This window comes from Anser anser (genome assembly GCF_964211835.1).
Source record: "Anser anser genome assembly, contig: HAP1_SCAFFOLD_44, whole genome shotgun sequence".
In the NCBI taxonomy this organism is placed as follows: Eukaryota; Metazoa; Chordata; class Aves; order Anseriformes; family Anatidae; genus Anser; species Anser anser.
The window spans coordinates 771224-792503 of record NW_028153842.1 but is presented as its reverse complement, the minus strand read 5'-3'; the positions used below and the strand labels follow the sequence as shown (position 1 = coordinate 792503).

At 51.6% G+C, this 21280-nt stretch overlaps 1 long non-coding RNA gene across 1 annotated transcript in view; it reads left to right on the top strand.

Moving 5' to 3' along the window:
• Nucleotides 1-8632, top strand: part of LOC310891362 — a 113183-nt gene extending 104551 nt beyond the window's left edge. Inside the window, exon 2 of the long non-coding RNA XR_014577543.1 lies at nucleotides 7888-8632. This is a non-coding gene — a long non-coding RNA (uncharacterized lncRNA). The remainder of the gene's footprint in view (nucleotides 1-7887) is intronic.
• The last annotated feature ends 12648 nt before the right edge of the window (nucleotides 8633-21280 follow it).

Here is a 21280-nt window from a genome sequence, read left to right as displayed (position 1 = left end):
GTGAGTCCAGAGAGTGCACTGGCACCACTGGGGATGCACTGCTGTGAGTCCAGAGAGTGCACTGGCAGCAGTGGGGATGCACTGCAGTGAGTCCAGAGAGTGCACTGGCACCACTGGGGATGCAGTGCAGTGAGTCCAGAGAGTGCAGTGGCACCACTGGGGATGCAGTGCAGTGAGTCCAGAGAGTGCACTGGCACCACTGGGGATGCACTGCAGTGAGTCCAGAGAGTGCAGTGGCACCACTGGGGATGCAGTGCAGTGAGTCCAGAGAGTGCACTGGCAGCACTGGGGATGCAGTGCAGTGAGTCCAGAGATTGCACTGGCACCACTGGGGATGCACTGCAGTGAGTCCAGAGAGCGCACTGGCACCACTGGGGATGCACTGCAGTGAGTCCACAGAGTGCACTGGAACCACTGAGAATGCACTTCAGTGAGTCCAGAGAGTGCACTGGCACCACTGGGGATGCACTGCAGTGAGTCCAGAGAGTGCACTAGCACCACTGGGGAATGCAGTGCAGTGAGTCCAGTGAGTGCACTGGCACCACTGGGGATGTAGTGCAGTGAGTCAAGAGAGTGCACTGGCACCACTGGGGATGCACTGCAGTGAGCCCAGAGAGTGCACTGGCACCACTGGGGATGCGGTGCCGGGAGTCCAGAGAGTGCTTTGGCACCACTGGGGATCCACTGCAGTTACTCCAGAGAGTGCACTGGCAACACTGGGGATGCAGTACAGTGAGTCCAGAGAGTGCACTGGCACCACTGGGGATGCACTGCAGTGAGTCCAGAGAGTGCACTGGCACCACTCAGGGTGCAGTGCGGTGAGTCCAGAGAATGCACTGGCACCAATGGGGATGCAGTGCAGTGAGTCGAGAGAGCGCACTGGCTCCACTGGGGATGCAGTGCAGTCAGTCCTGTGAGTGTACTGGCACCACTGGGGATGCAGTGCAGTGAGTCCGGAGAGTGCACTGGCACCACTGAGAATGCACTTCAGTGAGTCCAGAGAGTGCACTGGCACCAACGGGGATGCACTGCAGTGAGTCCAGAGAGTGCACTGGCACCACTGGGGATGCACTTCAGTGAGTCCAGAGAGTGCACGGGCTCCACTGGGGATGCACTGCAGTGAGTCCAGAGATTGCACTGGCACCACTGGGGATGCACCTCAGTGAGTCCAGAGAGTGCACTGGCACCACTGGTGATGCACTGCAGTGAGTCCAGAGAATGCACTGGCACCACTGGGGATGCAGTGCAGTGAGTCCAGAGAGTGCACTGGCACCACTGGGGATGCAGTGCAGTGAGTCCAGAGAGTGCACTGGCACCAGAGGGAATGCACTGCAGTGAGTCCAGTGAGTGCACTGGCACCACTGTGGATGCACTGCAGTGAGTCCAGAGAGTGCACTGGCACCACTGGGGATGCAGTGCAGTGAGTCCAGAGATTGCACTGGCACCACTGGGGATGCAGTGCTGTGACTCCAGAGAGTGCACTGGCACCACTGGGGATGCACTGCAGTGAGTCCAGAGAGTGCACTGGCACCACTGGGGATGCACTGCAGTGAGTCCAGAGAGTGCACTGGCACCACTGGGGATGCACTGCAGTGACTCGAAAGAGTGCACTGGCACCACTGGGGAAGCAGTGCAGTGAGTCCAGAGAGTGCACTGGCACCACTGGGGATGCACTGCAGTGAGTCCAGAGAGAGCACTGTCACTACTGGGGATGCAGTGCAGTGAGTCCAGAGAGTGCACTGGCACCACTGAGAATGCACTTCAGTGAGTCCAGAGAGTGCACTGGCACCACTGGGGATGCACTGCAGTGAGTCCAGAGATTGCACTGGCACCACTGGGGATGCAGTACAGTGAGTCCACACAGTGCACTAGCACCACTGGGGATGCAGTGCAGTGAGTCCAGAGAGTGCACTGGCACCACAGGGGATGCAGTGCAGTGAGTCCAGAGAGTGCACTGGCACCAATGGTGATGCACTGCTGTGAGTCCAGAGAGTGCTCTTGCACCACAGGGGATGCAGTGCAGTGACTCAAGAGAGTGCACTGGCACCACTGGGGATGCACTGCAGTGAGTCCAGAGAGTTCCCCTGCACCACTGGGGATGCAGTGCAGTGAGTCCAGAGAGTGCAATGGCACCACTGCGGATGCACTGCAGTGAGTCCAGAGAGTGCACTGGCTCCACTGGGGATGCACTGCAGTGAGTCCAGAGAGTGCACTGGCACCACAGGTGATGCACTGTAGTGAGTCCAGAGAGTGCACTGGCACCACTGGGGATGCAGTGCAGTGAGTCCAGAGAGTGCACTGGCACCACTGGGGATGCACTGCAGTGAGTCCAGAGAGTGCACTGGCACCAGAGGGAATGCACTGCAGTGAGTCCAGTGAGTGCACTGGCACCACTGGGGATGCAGTGCAGTGAGTGCAGAGAGTGCACTGGCACAACTGGGGATGCAGTGCAGTGAGTCCAGAGAGTGCAGTGACACCACTGGGGATGCAGTGCAGTGAGTCCAGAGAGTGCACAGGCAGCACTGGGGATGCAGTGCAGTGAGTCCAGAGAGTGCACTGGCACCACTGGAGATGCAGTGCAGTGAGTCCAGAGAGTGCACTGGCACCACTGGGGATGCAGTGCAGTGAGTCCAGTGAGTGTACTGGCACCACTGGGGATGCACTGCAGTGAGTCCAGAGAGTGCACTGGCACCACTGAGAATGCACTTCAGTGAGTCCAGAGAGTGCACTGGCACCACTGGGGATGCAGTGCAGTGAGTCCAGAGAGTGCACTGGCACCACTGGAGATGCACTTCAGTGACTCCAAAGAGTGCACTGGCACCACTGGGGATGCACTGCAGTGAGTCCAGAGAGTGAACTAGCACCACTGGGAATGCAGTACAGTGAGTCCAGTGAGTGCACTGGCACCACTGAGGATGTAGTGCCGTGACTCGAGAGAGTGCACTGGCACCACTGGGGATGCAGTGCAGTGAGTCCAGAGAGTGCACTGGTACCACTTGGGATGCAGTGCAGTGAGTCCAGTGAGTGCACTGGCACCACTGGGAATGCAGTGCAGTGAGTCCAGAGAGTGCACTGGCAATACTGGGGATGCAGTGCAGTGAGTCCAGAGAGTGCACTGGCACCACTGGGGATGCACTGCAGTCACTCCAGAGAGTGCACTGGCACCATTGATGATGCAGTACAGTGAGTCCAGTGAGCGCACTGGCACCACTGGGGATGCAGTGCAGTGACTCGAGAGAGTGCACTGGCACCACTGGGGATGCAGTGCAGTGAGTCCAGAGAGTGCACTGGCACCACTTGGGATGCAGTGCAGTGAGTCCAGAGAGTGCACTGGCACCACTGGGGATGCAGTGCAGTGAGTCCAGAGAGTGCACTGGCACCACTGGGGATGCACTGCTGTGAGTCCAGAGAGTGCACTGGCACCACTGGGGATGCACTGCAGTGAGTCCAGAGAGTGCACTGGCACCACTGGGGATGCAGTGCAGTGAGTCCAGAGAGTGCAGTGGCACCACTGGGGATGCAGTGCAGTGAGTCCAGAGAGTGCACTGGCACCACTGGGGATGCACTGCAGTGAGTCCAGAGAGTGCAGTGGCACCACTGGGGATGCAGTGCAGTGAGTCCAGAGAGTGCACTGGCAGCACTGGGGATGCAGTGCAGTGAGTCCAGAGATTGCACTGGCACCACTGGGGATGCACTGCAGTGAGTCCAGAGAGCGCACTGGCACCACTGGGGATGCACTGCAGTGAGTCCACAGAGTGCACTGGAACCACTGAGAATGCACTTCAGTGAGTCCAGAGAGTGCACTGGCACCACTGGGGATGCACTGCAGTGAGTCCAGAGAGTGCACTAGCACCACTGGGGAATGCAGTGCAGTGAGTCCAGTGAGTGCACTGGCACCACTGGGGATGTAGTGCAGTGAGTCAAGAGAGTGCACTGGCACCACTGGGGATGCACTGCAGTGAGCCCAGAGAGTGCACTGGCACCACTGGGGATGCGGTGCCGGGAGTCCAGAGAGTGCTTTGGCACCACTGGGGATCCACTGCAGTTACTCCAGAGAGTGCACTGGCAACACTGGGGATGCAGTAAAGTGAGTCCAGAGAGTGCACTGGCACCACTGGGGATGCACTGCAGTGAGTCCAGAGAGTGCACTGGCACCACTGGGGATGCAGTGCAGTCAGTCCTGTGAGTGTACTGGCACCACTGGGGATGCAGTGCAGTGAGTCCGGAGAGTGCACTGGCACCACTGAGAATGCACTTCAGTGAGTCCAGAGAGTGCACTGGCACCAACGGGGATGCACTGCAGTGAGTCCAGAGAGTGCACTGGCACCACTGGGGATGCACTTCAGTGAGTCCAGAGAGTGCACGGGCTCCACTGGGGATGCACTGCAGTGAGTCCAGAGATTGCACTGGCACCACTGGGGATGCACCTCAGTGAGTCCAGAGAGTGCACTGGCACCACTGGTGATGCACTGCAGTGAGTCCAGAGAATGCACTGGCACCACTGGGGATGCAGTGCAGTGAGTCCAGAGAGTGCACTGGCACCACTGGGGATGCAGTGCAGTGAGTCCAGAGAGTGCACTGGCACCAGAGGGAATGCACTGCAGTGAGTCCAGTGAGTGCACTGGCACCACTGTGGATGCACTGCAGTGAGTCCAGAGAGTGCACTGGCACCACTGGGGATGCAGTGCAGTGAGTCCAGAGAGTGCACTGGCACCACTGGGGATGCAGTGCAGTGAGTCCAGAGAGTGCACTGGAACCACTGGTGATGCAGTACAGTGAGTCCAGAGAGTGCACTGGCACCACTGGGGATGCAGTGCATTGAGTCCAGAGAGTGCACTGGCACAACTGGGGATGCACTTCAGTGAGTCCAGAGAGTGCACTGACACCACTGGGGATGCAGTGCAGTGAGTCCAGAGAGTGCACTGGCACCACTGGGGATGCAGTGCAGTGAGTCCAGAGAGTGCAGTGGCACAACTGGGGATGCACTTCAGTGAGTCCAGAGAGTGCACTGACACCACTGGGGATGCAGTGCAGTGAGTCCAGAGAGTGCACTGGCACCACTGGGGATGCAGTGCAGTGAGTCCAGAGAGTGCTCTGGCACCACGGGGATGCACTGCAGTGAGTCCAGAGAGTACACTGGCACCACTGGGGATGCAGTGCAGTGAGTCCAGAGAGTTCACTGGCACCACTGGGGATGCAGTGCAGTGAGTCCAGAGAGTGCACTGGCACCACTGGGGATGCAGTGCAGTGACTGCAGAGAGTACACTGGCACCACCTGTGATTCACTGCAGTGAGTCCAGAGAGTGCACTGGCACCACCTGTGATGCAGTGCAGTGAGTCCAGTGAGTGCACTGGCACCACTGGGGATGCAGTGCTGTGACTCCAGAGAGCGCACTGGCACCACTGGGGATGCAGTGCAGTCAGTCCAGTGAGTGCACTGGCACCACTGGGGGTGCAGTACAGTGAGTCCAGAGAGTGCACTGACACCACTGGGGATGCACTGCAGTGAGTCCAGACAGTGCACTGGCACCACTGGGGATGCAGTGCAGTGAGTCCAGAGACTGCACTGGCACCACTGGGGATGCAGTGCAGTGAGTCCAGAGAGTGCACTGGCACCACTGGGGATGCACTGCAGTGAGTCCAGAGAGTGCACTGGCACCACTGGGGATGCACTGCAGTTAGTCCAGAGAGTGCACTGTCACCACTGGGGATGCAGTACAGTGAGTCCAGAGAGTGCACTGGCACCACTGGACATGCAGTGCAGTGAGTCCAGAGAGTGCACTGGCACCACTGGACATGCAGTGCAGTGAGTCCAGAGAGTGCACTAGCACCACTGGGGATGCACTTGAGTGACTCCACAGAGTGCACTGGCAACACTGGGGATGCAGTGCAGTGAGTCCAAAGACTTCACTGGCACCACTGGGGATGCAGTGCAGTGAGTCCAGAGAGTGCACTGGCACCACTGGGGATGCAGTGCAGTGAGTCCAGTGAGTGTACTGGCACCACTGGGGATGCACTTCAGTGAGCCCAGAGAGTGCACTGGCACCACTGAGAATGCACTTCAGTGAGTCCAGAGAGTGCACTGGCACCACTGGGGATGCACTGCAGTGAGTCCAGAGAGTGCACTAGCACCACTGGGGATGCAGTGCAGTGAATCCTGTGAGTACACTGGCACCACTGGGGATGCAGAGCAGTGAGTCCAGAGAGCTCACTGGCACCACTGGGGATGCAGTGCAGTGAGTCCAGAGAGTGCACTGGCACCACTGGAGATGCAGTACAGTGAGTCCAGTGAATGCACTGGAACCACTGGGGATGCAGTGCAGTGAGTCCAGAGAGTGCACTGGCACCACTGGTGATGCAGTACAGTGAGTCCAGTGAGTGCACTGGTACCACTGGGCCTGCAGTGCAGTGAGTCCAGAGAGTGCACTGGCACCACTGGGGATGCAGTGAAGTGAGTCCAGAGAGTGCACTGGCACCACCGATGATGCAGTACAGTGAGTCCAGTGAGTGCACTGGCTCCACTCGGGATGCACTGCAGTGACTCGAGAGAGTGCACTGGCACCACTGGGGATGCAATGCAGTGAGTCCAGAGAGTGCACTGGCACCACTGAGGATGCAGTGCAGTGAGTCCAGAGAGTGCACTGGCACCACTGGGGATGCAGTGCAGTGAGTCCAGAGACTTCACTGGCACCACTGAGAATGCAGTGCAGTGAGTGCAGAGAGTGCACTGGCACCACTGGGGAAGCAGTGCAGTGAGTCCAGAGAGTGCACTGGCACCACTGGTGATGCAGTTTAGTGAGTCCAGAGAGTGCACTGGCACCACTGGGGATGCACTTCAGTGAGTCCAGAGAGTGTACTGACACCACTGGGGATGCGGTGCAGTGAGTCCAGAGAGTGCACTGGCACCTCTGGGGATGCAGTGCAGTGAGTCCAGAGAGTGCTCTGGCACCACTGGGGATGCACTGCAGTGAGTCCAGAGACTGCACTGGCACCACTGGGGATGCAGTGCAGTGAGTCCAGAGAGTGCACTGGCACCACTGGGGATGCAGTGCAGTGAGTCCAGAGAGTGCACTGGCACCACTGGTGATGCAGTCCACTGAGTCCAGTGAATGCACTGGCACCACTGGGGATGCTGTGCAGTGAGTGCAGAGAGTGCACTGGCACCACCTGTGATGCAGTACAGTGTGTCCAGTGAGTGCACTGGCACCACTGGGGATGCAGTGCTGTGACTCCGGAGAGCGCACTGGCACCACTGGGGATGCAGTGCAGTCAGTCCAGTGAGTGCACTGGCACCACTGGGGATGCAGTGCAGTGAGTGCAGAGAGTGCAATGGCACCAATGGGGATGCACTTCAGTGAGTCCAGAGAGTGCACTGGCACCACTGGGGATGCAGTGCAGTGAATCCAGTGAGTGCACTGGCACCACTGGGGATGCAGTGCTGTGACTCCAGAGAGCGCACTGGCACCACTGGGGATGCAGTGCAGTGAGTCCAGAGAGTGCACTGGCACCACTGGGGATGCAGTGCAGTGAGTCCAGAGAGTGCACTGGCACCACTGGGGATGCAGTGCAGTGAGTCCAGAGAGTGCACTGGCACCACTGGGGATGCACTGCAGTGAGTCCAGAGATTGCACTGGCACCACTGGGGATGCAGTGCAGTGAGTGCAGAGAGTGCACTGGCACCACTGGGGATGCACTTCAGTGAGTTCAGAGAGTGCACTGGCACCACTGGGGATGGGTTTCAAGCCAACTGCATTAACCGCTCATGCTTCTTTCTTATGAGACGTTAGTAAACCAATTACATAGCCTTGTCAAGACTAAATCACAGGTAAAAATCCTGTACATCTCATGTGGCCAACCGCTCCCAACTAGGATTCCAAGAACCAGGAGGTTCGGTGAAAATAGGGCTAGTGCTATTAGAGGGGTGATTATTAGGGTAAGCCCTAAGCTGTCTTTAATGGAGAAGTATGGGTGGAATGGGATTTTGTCGCAGTCTGATACGATTCCTAGTGGGTTATTTGAGCCTGATTCGTGTAGGAAGGTTAGGTGGACTAGGGTGATTCCTGCAATTAGGAAGGGCAGTAGGAAGTGGATGGCGAAGAATCGGGTTAAGGTTGGATTGTCTACTGAGAATCCTCCTCAGGCTCATTCTACTAGAGTTTGCCCAATGTACGGGATGGCTGAGAATAGGTTGGTGATTACGGTGGCCCCTCAGAATGACATTTGTCCTCATGGTAGGACATACCCTACGAAGGCAGTTGCTATTAGGGTGAGTAGGAGGATTACTCCTGTGTTTCAGGTTTCTTTGTATAGGTAGGAGCCGTAGTAGAGGCCTCGTCCGATGTGTAAGTAGATGCAGATAAAGAAGAGCGAAGCACCGTTGGCGTGGAGGTTGCGGATGAGCCATCCGTACTGGACGTCTCGGCATGTGTGAGCTACTGAGGAGAAGGCGAGTGAAGTGTCTGCGGTGTAGTGTATGGCTAGTAGCAGGCCTGTTAGGATTTGTGTGGCTAAGCAGATGGCTAGAAGGGAGCCGAAGTTTCATCAGGCAGAGATGTTGGAGGGGGCGGGTAGGTCGATTAGGGAGTTGTTGATTATTTTTAGTAGGGGATGGGATTTGCGGATGTTAGGGGCCATTAGTGAGTCTGTGTGTTATTAGGATTATTACCAGGATGGAGAGGGCGAAGGATCCTAGGTAGGCCTTAATTAGCCCTGTGTGTATTGAGGTTGCGGCTTTGCTTGCGGCTACTTGTAGTTCAGCAAGGCCCTCTGGCCCTATTTTTTTGAGTCAGGAGAGGTCGATCAAGTGTAGGGCAATGTTTTGTCCCTTTTCTAGTAGGTTTTTGGAGAAGAATCGGTGTACTAGGGGGTTGAAGTACCCTAATGCAGAGGAGAAGTTTATGAGGGGGTTTGGTTTGGGGTGAGTGAGGGTGTGTGTTATGTTCGATAGTTCTAGGGCTAGGATGATTCCTAGGATTGTTATGAGGATGGCAGCGGTTTTGGTGATAAGGGGTATGGTTATTGGGGGGGTTTTGGTTGGTGTGATGAAAGAGGTAATGATTATTCCTGCTGTAATGCTGCCTAGGGCGAGTCGGGTTAGGGGGGCGGTGATTAGTGGGTTGTTTTCGTTTATTGATACTATTGGGGGGATTCGGGTTTGTCCAGCTTGGACTAGGATGGTTATGCGGATGCTGTAGGTTGCGGTGAATGCTGTGGCTATAAGGGTTAGGAGTAGGGCTCAAGTATTTAGGTATGATGTGTTTAAGCTTTCGATGATGAGGTCTTTTGAGTAGAATCCGGCTAGGAATGGGGTTCCTATCAGCGCCAGGTTTCCGATGGTTAGGCAGGAAGTAGTGACTGGGAGTATTTTCTGTAGGCCTCCTATCTTTCGGATATCTTGTTCTCCGTTTAGGTTGTGGATGATAGACCCTGAGCATAGGAATAGTATGGCTTTAAAGAAGGCATGGGTTGAGATGTGTAGGAAGGCTAGTTGTGGGAGGTTTAGTCCGATAGTGACTATTATTAGTCCTAGTTGGCTGGATGTTGAGAAAGCAATGATTTTTTTGATGTCATTTTGGGTTAGGGCGCATGTGGCAGCGAATAGGGTTGATAGAGCACCTAGGCATAGGCAGGCAGTTAGGGCTGTCTGGTTGGTGGCTAGCAGGGGGTGCATGCGGATGAGCAGGAAGATTCCGGCTACTACTATGGTACTGGAGTGCAGTAGGGCTGATACTGGGGTGGGGCCTTCTATTGCTGCGGGCAGTCATGGGTGGAGTCCAAATTGGGCGGATTTTCCTGCGGCTGCGAGGATTAATCCTATGAGGGGGAGGATTGGGGTTTGGTGGGGGTGTACGGCTTGTTGGATCTCTCAGGTGTTGAATGTTGAAGCTAGTCATGCTATGCTCAGGATCAGTCCGATGTCTCCGATTCGGTTGTAGATTACGGCTTGTAGGGCGGCGGTGTTGGCATCTGCTCGGCCTTGTCATCAGCCGATGAGAAGGAAGGACATGATTCGTACTCCTTCCCAGCCTACGAATAGGAGGAATATGTTGTTTGCGGTTGTTAGGAGGAGTATGGCGACTAGGAATGTCAGTAGGTAGGTGAAAAATTTTGTTACGTATGGCTCTGAGGCCATGTATCATATGGCGAATTGTAGGATTGATCATGTTACAAATAGGGCGATTGGAAGAAATGTTATTGAGTATTGGTCTATTTTTAGGCTCAGGGGGATTTTAAAGTTTATAATGAATTTTCACTCCCAGTGGCAGGTGACAGATTCTACTCCCGAGTAGATGAATGCGGTTGTAGGGGCTAGGCTAATTAGGAATGCGGTTTTAACAGCGCGGGTGGTGGCTTGTGGGGTGTTTTTAAAGTTTTTAAATAGAAATGGCAGGATGATTGGGGTTAGGAGGATTGTCAGCGTGAGTAGTGTGAGGGAGTTGATTAGTAGTGTGGGGTTCACTACTTTTACTTGGATTTGCACCAAGATGGGTGGTTCCTAAGACCAGTGGATTGCTGTTATCCTTTAAAAGTAAGGGGGCTGAGGTTTTAGGCTCAGATGTAAGAGTTAGCAGCTCTTGTTGGTTAAACCCTCCCCTCGGCAGGTAAGAAGGTTTGAACTTCTATTCTTAGAATCACAGTCTAATGTTTGGTTTAAACTATACTTGCATGAGGGGATTCCGGAGATCAGTTCGGGTTTGAGGATTAGGAGGAATATTGGGATAATGTGGAGTGTTATGAGCAGGTGTTCTCGCGTGGTTGAGTTTTGCATAGATGTGATGTGGGAGGGGATTGAGCCTCGTTGGGTCATTAGTAGTATGAATAAGGTGTAGGAGGCGGTTAGTAGGGTTGCGATTCCTGTTAGGATGATCGTGAAGGCAGATCAGTTGAATAAGGTGATTATAATGGTTAGCTCTGCTATGAGGTTTGTTGTTGGGGGTAAGGCTATGTTTGTTAGATTGGCCAGCAATCATCAGGTAGCTATGAGTGGTAGGAGAGGTTGTAGGCCTCGTGTGAGTAGTAGAATTCGGCTGTGCGTACGTTCATAGTTTGTGTTGGCTAGGCAGAATAGTATGGAGGAAGTTAGTCCATGGGAAATTATTAGGATCATTGCCCCTGAGAATGATCAGTGGGTTTGGATTATTCCTGCGGCGATAACTAGGCCTATGTGGCTAACGGATGAATAAGCGATTAGTGATTTTAGGTCTGTCTGTCGTAGGCAGATTGAGCTAGTCATTAGGGCGCCTCATAGGGCCAGGGTTAGGAAGGGGTAGTGCAGGAGGTTGGACAGTGGGCCCATAAATAGAGTGACTCGTATAATTCCGTATCCTCCTAGCTTTAGTAGTAGGGCGGCGAGGAGTATTGAGCCTGCGATGGGTGCTTCTACGTGGGCTTTTGGCAGTCAGAGGTGTAGGCCGTATAGTGGGGCTTTTACTATGAATGCTATGAGCAGTGCTAGACCTGATAGTATTCCTGTCCATGAGGTGGATAGGGTTGGGTGGGTTAGTTGTAGGGTTGGCAGGTGCAGGGTGCCAATTTTCACGTATAGGTGTATGATTGTGATTAGCAGGGGTAGAGAGCTTACTGGCGTGTAGAATAGCAGGTAGATGCCAGCGCTTAGGCGTTCTGGTTGGTTCCCCCATCGGGTGATTAAGATTAGGGTGGGAATGAGGGTTGCTTCAAATGAGATGTAAAATAGTGCTAGTTCTGTGGTGGAAAAGGCTAGTAGGATGAATGGCTGGACTGCGACTAAGGTTGAGATAAAGATTCGTTTGCGTTGTAGGGGTTCTTGTTGCAGGTGGTTTTGGCTTGCTATGATTATGAGTGGGAGTAGTCAGCAGGATAGTACTAGGAGGGGGGATGAGATTTGGTCAATTCCTGTTCAGTTGGATAAAAATTTGTAGGGGTAGTAGGTTGGGATTAATCACTGTAGGCTTAGGGCAGCGATTAGGAGGCTGTATAAGGTGGTGTTAGTCCATAGAAATTTTGGTGGAGACAGCAGGGCTGTTGGAAGAAGTATGATTGTGGGTAGGATGATTTTTAGCATTGCAGGAGGTTTAGGTTGTGTAGATGGTCGGAGCCATGTGTGCGGGTGGAGGCTACTAGGATGGCCAGGCCTGTGCCCGCCTCACACGCTGAGAAGGTTAGCATGAGAATTGGTACCATGGTGAATGAGGAGACTTGGTTTTCGATGGATCATATTGATAGGCCTACGAATATCGATAATATTATGCTTTCAAGGCATAGTAGGGCGGATACTAGGTGGGTTCGGTGGAAGGCTAGTCCTAGTCCGCTGAAAATGAAGGCTGAGTAGAAGCTTAAATGTAGGGGCGACATAAGAAAGTTACAGGGTTGGCTGTAATCTGCTGGGTCGAAACCAGCTATCTTTTTGGTTAGACTTTCTGTTATTCTGCTCATTCTAGGCCCCCTTGAATTCACTCGTAGGCCAGTCCGAGTGTTAGGAGAAGGAGGATCACTACAGTTCAGGTGAGGGTCATTAGGGGGGATTGGAGTTGGACGGCTCATGGCAGGGGGAGTAGGAGGGCGATTTCTAGGTCGAATAGGACGAACAGGATGGCTACTGAGGAAGAATCGGACTGAGAATGGTAATCGAGCAGATCCAAGTGGGTCGAATCCACATTCGTACGGTGAGAGTTTCTCTGAGTCGGGGTTTATTTGGGCGAGTCAGAAGTTTAATGCGGTTAGGGCGGCGCCTAGGATTGATGATAGGGCGAATATGAACATGAGTGCGTTCATTGCTCTCCTCTGGGTTTATACCAGATTCTAGAGATTGGAAGTCAATTGTAATTAATATACTAGAAGAGCAAGATCCTCATCAGTAGATGGTTATGTAGAGGAATAGTCAGATGACGTCTACGAAGTGTCAGTATCAGGCTGCTGCCTCGAATCCGAAGTGGTGGTCTGATGTAAAGTGGAACTTGATCAGTCGGAAGAGGCAGACGGTCAGGAAGGAGGATCCGATGATTACGTGGAGTCCGTGGAATCCAGTGGCAACGAAGAAGGTAGATCCGTAGACGCTATCAGCGATTGAGAATGGGGCTTCGTGGTATTCTATTGCTTGTAGGGCTGTGAAGTAGAATCCCAAGAGGATCGTTAGGGTTAGGGCGTGGATGGCATGTTTTCGGTTTCCTTCTGTGATGCTGTGATGGGCTCACGTTACGGTAACGCCTGAGGCTAGTAGGATGGCTGTGTTTAGTAGGGGGACTTCTATCGGGTTGAGTGGTTTAATTCCTGTTGGGGGTCATTGGCCTCCTAGTTCTGGGGTTGGGGCCAGGCTCGAGTGGAAGAACGCTCAGAAGAACCCTAAGAAGAAGAATGCGTCGGATGTGATGAAAAGGATTATGCCGTATCGTAGGCCTTTTTGGACTGTGGGAGTGTGATGGCCTTGGAAGGTGCTTTCTCGTACAATGTCTCGTCATCATTGGAGTATTACTAGGAGTATTGAGATGAGGCCTAGGGTTAGTAGTATGGATGAGTTGTAGTGGAATCACATGATTAATCCTGAGGTTGTGAGTAGGGCGGCGGCTGCCCCGAAGATTGGTCAAGGGCTTGGGTCAACTATGTGGTATGAGTGTGCTTGGTGTGCCATTAGATGTTTTCTTGTAAGTATAGGCTTAGAAGGAGCACGAAGACGTAGGCCTGGATTATGGCTACTGCTACTTCTAGGATGGTTAGGAGTAGTAGGATGATTATTGTTAGGATGGATACTGCAGGAAGGGTGGGTATTAATGCAATGGAGGCTGTAGAGATGAGTTGGATGAGTAAGTGTCCTGCTGTAAGGTTGGCTGTAAGGCGGACTCCGAGGGCTAGGGGGCGGATTAGTAGGCTGGTTGTTTCGATCAGGATTAGTGCGGGGATTAGGGGTGTAGGGGTACCTTCGGGTAATAGGTGGGCTAAAGAGGCTGATGGTTGGTTTCGTAGGCCTGTTAGTAGTGTGGCGAGCCATAGTGGGAAGGCTAGGGCTATGTTCATAGATAGTTGGGTGGTTGGGGTGAATGTATATGGAAGGAGGCCTAGAAGGTTGATTGTAAGAAGTATGATTATTAGGGATGTAAATATTATGGCTCATTTGTGGCCATTTTTGTTGAGTGGGACTATTAGTTGTTTTGTGATTAGGTGAAGGAGTCATGTTTGGATAGTAGAAAGGCGGTTGTTGATTCATCGGTTGTTTGGGGACGGGAATAGTAGGGCTGGGAAGAGTAGGGATAGTAGGATTAAGGGGATGCCAAATAGATTGGGGCTGGAAAATTGGTCAAAGAAGCTTAGGTTCATGGTCAGGATCATGGTGTGGGTTTGGTAGTGAGGGAGGTCTTATTTGATGGGGGGTTGGTTGTGGTGAAGGCTAGTAGTTTTGGTTGGATGAGGAGTGCTAGGGTTAATCAGGTTATAATTATGATTGAAAATCATGGTGCGGGGTTAAGCTGTGGCATATCATTAAGGAGGGGGAAGTCCCTCTTTGGCTAGCTTAAAAGGCTAGTGCTGTTGCATAGCTTCTTAATGATTAGGATGATGATAGAAGGGACGATCAGGCCTCGAAATGTGGGAGTGGGGTTGATTCTACTACAATGGGTATGTAGCTGTGATTAGCCCCGCAAATTTCTGAGCATTGTCCGTAAAAAATCCCAGGCCGGGTGGTAATGAATGAAGTTTGCTTTAGTCGGCCTGGGATTGCGTCTGTTTTAACTCCGAGCGTTGGGACTGCTCAGGAGTGGAGTACGTCTCCTGCAGTAATGATCACGCGGATGGGGGATTCTATTGGGATAACTACGCGGTGGTCAACTTCTAGCAGTCGGAAGTGGCCGTTGGGTAAGTCTGGGGTGGGCACTATGTAGGAGTCGAATGATAGGTCTTTGAAGTCTGTGTATTCGTAGCTTCAGTATCATTGGTGGCCGATGGCTTTTAGGGTGAGGTCTGGTTCGTCGATTTTGTCCATTATGTAGAGGATTTGTAGGGATGGGAGGGCGAGGAGTACCAGGACGATAGCAGGTAGGATTGTCCAGATCAGCTCTACTTCTTGGGCGTCTACAGCATTGGACGAGAGTTTTTTCTGTTAGTATGTGGGCTAAAAGGTAGAGAACTAGGCTGCAGATAGCTAGGGCAACGATTAGGGCGTGGTCGTGGAATTCAACGAGTTCTTCTATGATGGGTGATGAGGCGTCTTGGAATCCTAGTTGGGAGTGGTTGGCCACATGAGATGTACAGGATTTTTACCTGTGATTTAGTCTTGACAAGGCTATGTAATTGGTTTACTAACGTCTCATAAGAAAGAAGCATGAGCGGTTAATGCAGTTGGCTTGAAACCAGCATGTGAGGGTTCGATTCCTTCCTTTCTTGTACTTGGACGAAGGCCGGTTCCTCGAAAGTATGGTATGGGGGAGGGCAGCCGTGGATTCATTCAACGTTTGTGGTAGTTAGTTCTGGTTGTAGGACTTTTCGTTTGGCCGAAAAGGCTTCTCAGATGATGAATATTAGTATGATTACGGCTACTATTGAGATTAGGGAGCCGATGGAGGAAATGGTGTTTCATAGTGTGTAGGCGTCGGGATAGTCCGAGTATCGTCGGGGTATTCCTGCTAGGCCTAGGAAGTGCTGGGGGAAGAACGTTAGGTTTACTCCTGTAAATATTACCCCGAAGTGGGCTTTTGCTCATGTTTGGTGTAGGGTAAACCCAGTGAGTAGTGGGAATCAGTGAGTAAATCCTGCTAGAGGCCATCCTAGTATAGGTAGAAGGTAAGTAAGGCCAATTTGGGGCTGTAAACTAGGATGATGGCGATTCAGCCTAAGTGGGAGATGGACGAGAAGGCTAGGATTTTGCGTGTTTGTGTTTGGTTCAGTCCTATTCAGCCTCCTAGTGCTGTTGAGGCTAGGGCCATGGCGGTGAGTAGAGCTGGGTCGAGGGATTTGGATGTTAGTAGGAGCAGGGTTAGTGGGGGGAATTTTATGAGGGTCGAGAGTAGCAGGGCTGTTATTAGTGGCGATCCTTGTAGTACTTCTGGGAATCAGAAGTGAAATGGCACTAGGCCCAGTTTAATAGCGATTGCTGCTGTCAGTAGTAGACAGGAGGTTGGGTGGTTTATTTGTGTGATGTCTCATTGGCCGGTGACTCAGGCATTGGTTATGCTAGAGAATAGGACCAGGGCGGAAGCAGCTGCTTGGGTTAGGAAGTATTTCGTTGCGGCTTCTACTGCTCGTGGGTGGTGGGATTTGGCAATTAGGGGAATGATGGCTAGTGCGTTGATCTCCAGTCCTGTCCAGGCCAGAACTCAGTGGTTGCTGGAAATTGTGATTGTGGTGCCCAAGATGAGGCTGAAGGTTATGATTGGGGTCGCGTAAGGGTTCATTAGTAGAGGAGGGGGTTAAACCATCATTTTCGGGGTATGGGCCCGATAGCTTGATTAGCTGACTCTACTAGAAAATAATATAAGGGAAGTATGGAGAATTTTGATTTCTCTTGTGTGGGTTCAATTCCTACTTTTCTAAGGTCAACAGGAAATGAGAGGGCTGTTATACCTCTATGTTCACTTTATCATAGTGACCCTTTGTAGTTCAGGCACATTTCCTTATGTAAGGAGGTAGGCCTGCATAGCAGATAGGTATGCTGATGTGTCAGAGGCACAGAGCTAGTGTGAGGGGTAGGAAGTTTTTTCATAGTAGGTGCATTAGTTGGTCATATCGGAATCGTGGGTATGAAGCTCGGACCCATAAGAAACCAGAAGATAGTAGGAGGACTTTTGTGGCTAGGATGACGGGGAATAGTTCTGTGGGTGGCCCTAGGGCGCTTGGGTTTAGGAATATGATGGCTGTAAGTGTATTTATTAGCATAATGTTCGCATATTCAGCTAGGAAGAATAAGGCGAAGGGTCCTGCGGCGTATTCAACGTTAAACCCTGAGACTAGCTCAGATTCACCCTCTGTGAGGTCAAAAGGAGCTCGGTTTGTCTCTGCTAGGGTGGATACGTATCATATTATTGCTAGGGGTCATGAGGAGAAAATGAAGTATAGAGGCTCCTGTGCGACGGCAAAGGAGCTGAGTGTGTAGCTTCCGCTTAGTATGATTATTGATAGCAGGATTATGGCCAGTGTCACTTCGTATGAAATGGTCTGTGCTACTGCCCGTAGGGCTCCGATTAGTGCGTATTTTGAGTTCGAGGCTCAGCCTGATCATAGGACTGAGTAGACGGCTAGGCTTGACATGGCTATTAGGAAGAGAACTCCGAGGTTTAGATCTGCTAGGGGAAATGGGAGTGGTAGTGGTGCTCAAGTGGTGAGGGCTAGGACAAGGGCTAGTATTGGTATCAGAATGAATAGAAGTGGGGAAGAGGTAGAGGGTCGGATGGGCTCTTTGGTAAATAGTTTCAGTCCGTCCGCAAATGGTTGAAGTAGGCCAAAAGGCCCGACAACGTTAGGGCCTTTGCGGGATTGTATGTAGCTTAGGATTTTCCGTTCTACTAGGGTTAGGAAGGCTACGGCAATCAGGATTGGGATGATGTATAGGAGGGATATAACGAGGCAGCTTAGTGTTGTTATTTGAATCATGGGTGAAGCTAGGGAGAGGATTTGAACCTCTGGGGAAAGGGCTTAAGCCTTCTGCACTTGCCGGGCTCTGCCACTCTAGCTGGTCCTTTTCTAGGATTGAAAGTGGTGGGGGAAGGCCCTCTTCACGGTTTAGTTGGTTTCACTGCTTAGAGGGGGGGGGCGTGCTTGTGGTATTGGCCCCACTTTCCCGGTCCTTTCGTACTGGGGAGAGTGTGTCATAGATAGAAACCGACCTGGATTGCTCCGGTCTGAACTCAGATCACGTAGGACTGTTAATCGTTGAACAAACGAACCCTTAATAGCGGCTGCACCATTAGGATGTCCTGATCCAACATCGAGGTCGTAAACCCCCCTGTCGATATGGGCTCTTGAGGGGGATTGCGCTGTTATCCCTGGGGTAGCTTGGTCCATTAATCAATTATATTGGGTCTGGTCACTGTTAGCACTTTGAGGGGTAGCTCTAGGTAAAGAGGTATGGTCTTGTTTTTGGAGGATTTGTTCTCCTCCAAGGTCGCCCCAACCGAAAAATATCGACCAGGCTCTGCGATGGTAGTGGCCCCAGTGGGGTTGATTGAGGATTCGCGGTGGTCGTTGATTTTTAAGTTCCACAGGGTCTTCTCGTCTTATGTTCACATCCCCGCTTTTGCACGGGGAGATCAATTTCACTGATTATCTGTGAGAGACAGTTAAGACCTCGTTTAGCCATTCATACAAGTCTCGATTTATGGGACAATTGATTGCGCTACCTTTGCACGGTTAGGATACCGCGGCCGTTAAACCTAAGTCACCGGGCAGGCATCACCTTCAATACTTGTTTAATTTGCTGAAGGCTATGTTTTTGGTAAACAGTCGGGCCTTATTAATTTGCCGAGTTCCTTTCACAGATTTTAATCGCTCTTATAGGCGCTCCTGAGTCGGGTTAACAGGGTTAGTTAATACGTGGTCTTGTAGGGGTTTTTGTATCTGTCTAGGTCTGTTAATAATGTTTCTATGTAAGCTTGCGCCGTTAGAGGGGTGTGGCCCTGAGTTACTTATTTTAGCATTAATTCTCCTATATTCATAGGTTGACCTGTTTGTGATAAGGGAATCATCTTATTTTGGTATTTTTAGGTGGTGGAGCTTTGACGCACTCTTTTTTGATGGCTGCTTTAGGGCCCACGGTAGGATCAGTAGTAAGAATTATCCGCTAGTCGAGGTTGTGTCCTTTTTTAATGGAGCTGTCCCTCCATTAAATAGCTCTTAATCATCTCATTAGGGTTCAGGATGTCCGGTAGGGAGGATTAAGGGGGAACTTAGATTCGTTTCACAGGTAACCAGCTATCACCCAGCTCGGTTGGCTTTTCACCTCTACTGACAAGTCATCCCACTCTTTTGCAACAGAGACGGGTTCGCTCTCTTTAACTGCTTGAAAGTAGCTCGCTTGGGTTTCGGGGGGGCAAACTTTAGTTCACTTTGCTTGGTTGTTCTCGCTAAACCATGATGCAAAAGGTACAAGGGTTGATCTTTGCTGTCTGTCGCTTTGATTGTTTCACTGCTATTTCATCTTTCCCTTACGGTACTGGGGTCTCTATCGCGTCTAAGTGTCTTTTCTATCGCCTATACTAAGACTGTAAAATGCTTTAGTTTAATTAGTTTAGTAAATTCTTTAGTTTTGGTGTACTATTTGTGTGGTTGAGCTAGAGGGGGGGCTTCAAGACGATCCGGTCTAGTAGATATCTTTCAGGTGTAAGCTGAGTGCTTTGGTGTTATAGCTACGTCTTGATATTCTAAGTACACCTTCCGGTACACTTACCTTGTTACGACTTACCTCATCTTCAGCGTATTTATGGTATTAGTTATGTGGGATGTGGCTTTTGAGGAGGGTGACGGGCGGTATGTACGTGCCCCAGGGCCGGCTTAAAGTAGGCTCTATTGTCCCACTTTACTGCTAAATCCGCCTTCCAGAAGTGGTTTCACGCTTCTTTCCGTGTGCCCTATGAATAGGGAATGTAGCCCATTTCTTCCACTCCATAGGCTATACCTTGACCTGTCTTATTAGCGGGGTGCTATTGTGTCCACTGTTGTGCTCTCATTCGAGGTGGGCTGGCGACGGCGGTATGTAGGCTGTGTTGGCAAGGGGTGGTTGGGTTAATCGGGGATTATCGATTGTAGAACAGGCTCCTCTAGGTGGGTTTGGGGCACCGCCAAGTCCTTAGAGTTTTAAGCGTTTGTGCTCGTAGTTCTCTGGCGGATACTTCGGTAAAGTAAGTATCAAGATTTAGGGCCAGGCATAGTGGGGTATCTAATCCCAGTTTGGGCCCTGGCTTTCGTGGGTTTAAATCAGTCGTTAGTTCCTAAGATCATCTTAATGGTGTGTTTAGGTGCATCTTGGGCTTATGACAGCTCAGTTGCATTTTGATCTTAGTTAGCTAGGATAGGCATTTTACCACTCTTTACGCCGTGTCAATAGGACGGTTGATTTGGGTTTCTTGTATGACCGCGGTGGCTGGCACAAGATTTACCAACCCTTGAAGTTAGGCTGTTGCTATAACTAAGTCAAGTTTGCACTCATTGCTTAATGTTAATTACTGCTGAATACCCGTGGGGGCGTGGCTTAGCGAGGCGTCTTGGGCTACTACTTGGGTGTGCCTGATACCCGCTCCTCAAGGCCTGTATGGGGGTAGGTGGTCGAGGGCGTTTACACTGGGGCGCGGATGCTTGCATGTATATATTTAGCAAAAACCAACCGTAAGGTTAGGACTAAGTCTTTTGTCCGCAGGCATGTTTTATGCCATCTTGGCAACTTCAGTGCCATGCTTTGTGTTAAGCTATGTGGACGGGGGTGTGGTTAGCTGATAGTTGAGTGGTGAGTGAGAGTGAAGTATATGAAATTATTGCTTGTGTTTACTATTTTTAGTACTGGAGTTTCTCTAATAAGTTTAAGTTATTTTGTATGTGTTTGTGTGTATATATACATCGTTCCGATGATGTCATGGAAGGGATGATTAATGGAGTTTTAGAGGTAGTTTGCTGGGATTGGGCGATGAAGGTTTATGCTACATGGTGGTTAGCGAAAGTTTACTGGTTTAGTTTGTGAAGCGCAGGGGTTGCGCTTAATGATTTGTTGTTTTGTGCTATGTCCAACGAGCATTCATCCAATAGCCCCATTTAACCCTGCACTCTCTGGACTCACTGCACTGCATCCCCAGTGGTGCCAGTGCACTCTCTGGACTCACTGCACTGCATCCCCAGTGGTGCCAGTGCGCTCTCTGGAGTCACAGCACTGCATCCCCAGTGGTGCCAGTGCACTCACTGGATTCACTGCACTGCATCCCCAGTGGTGCCAGTGCACTCTCTGGACTCACTGTACTGCATCACCAGTGGTGCCAGTGCACTCTCTGGACTCACTGCAGTGCATCCCCAGTGGTGCCAGTGCACTCTCTGGACTCACTGCAGTGCATCCCCAGTGGCGCCAGTGCACTCTCTGGACTCACTGCAGTGCATCCCTAGTGGTGTCAGTGCACTCTCTGCACTCACTGCACGGCATTCCCAGTGGTGCCAGTGAAGTCTCTGGACTCACTGCACTGCATCCCCAGTGGTGCCAGTGCACTCTCTGGACTCACTGCACTGCATCCCCACTGCTGCCAGTGCACTCTCTGGACTCACTGCACTGCATCCCCAGTGGTGCCAGTGCACTCTCTCGAGTCACTGCACTACATCCCCAGTAGTGCCAGTGCACTTCACTGGA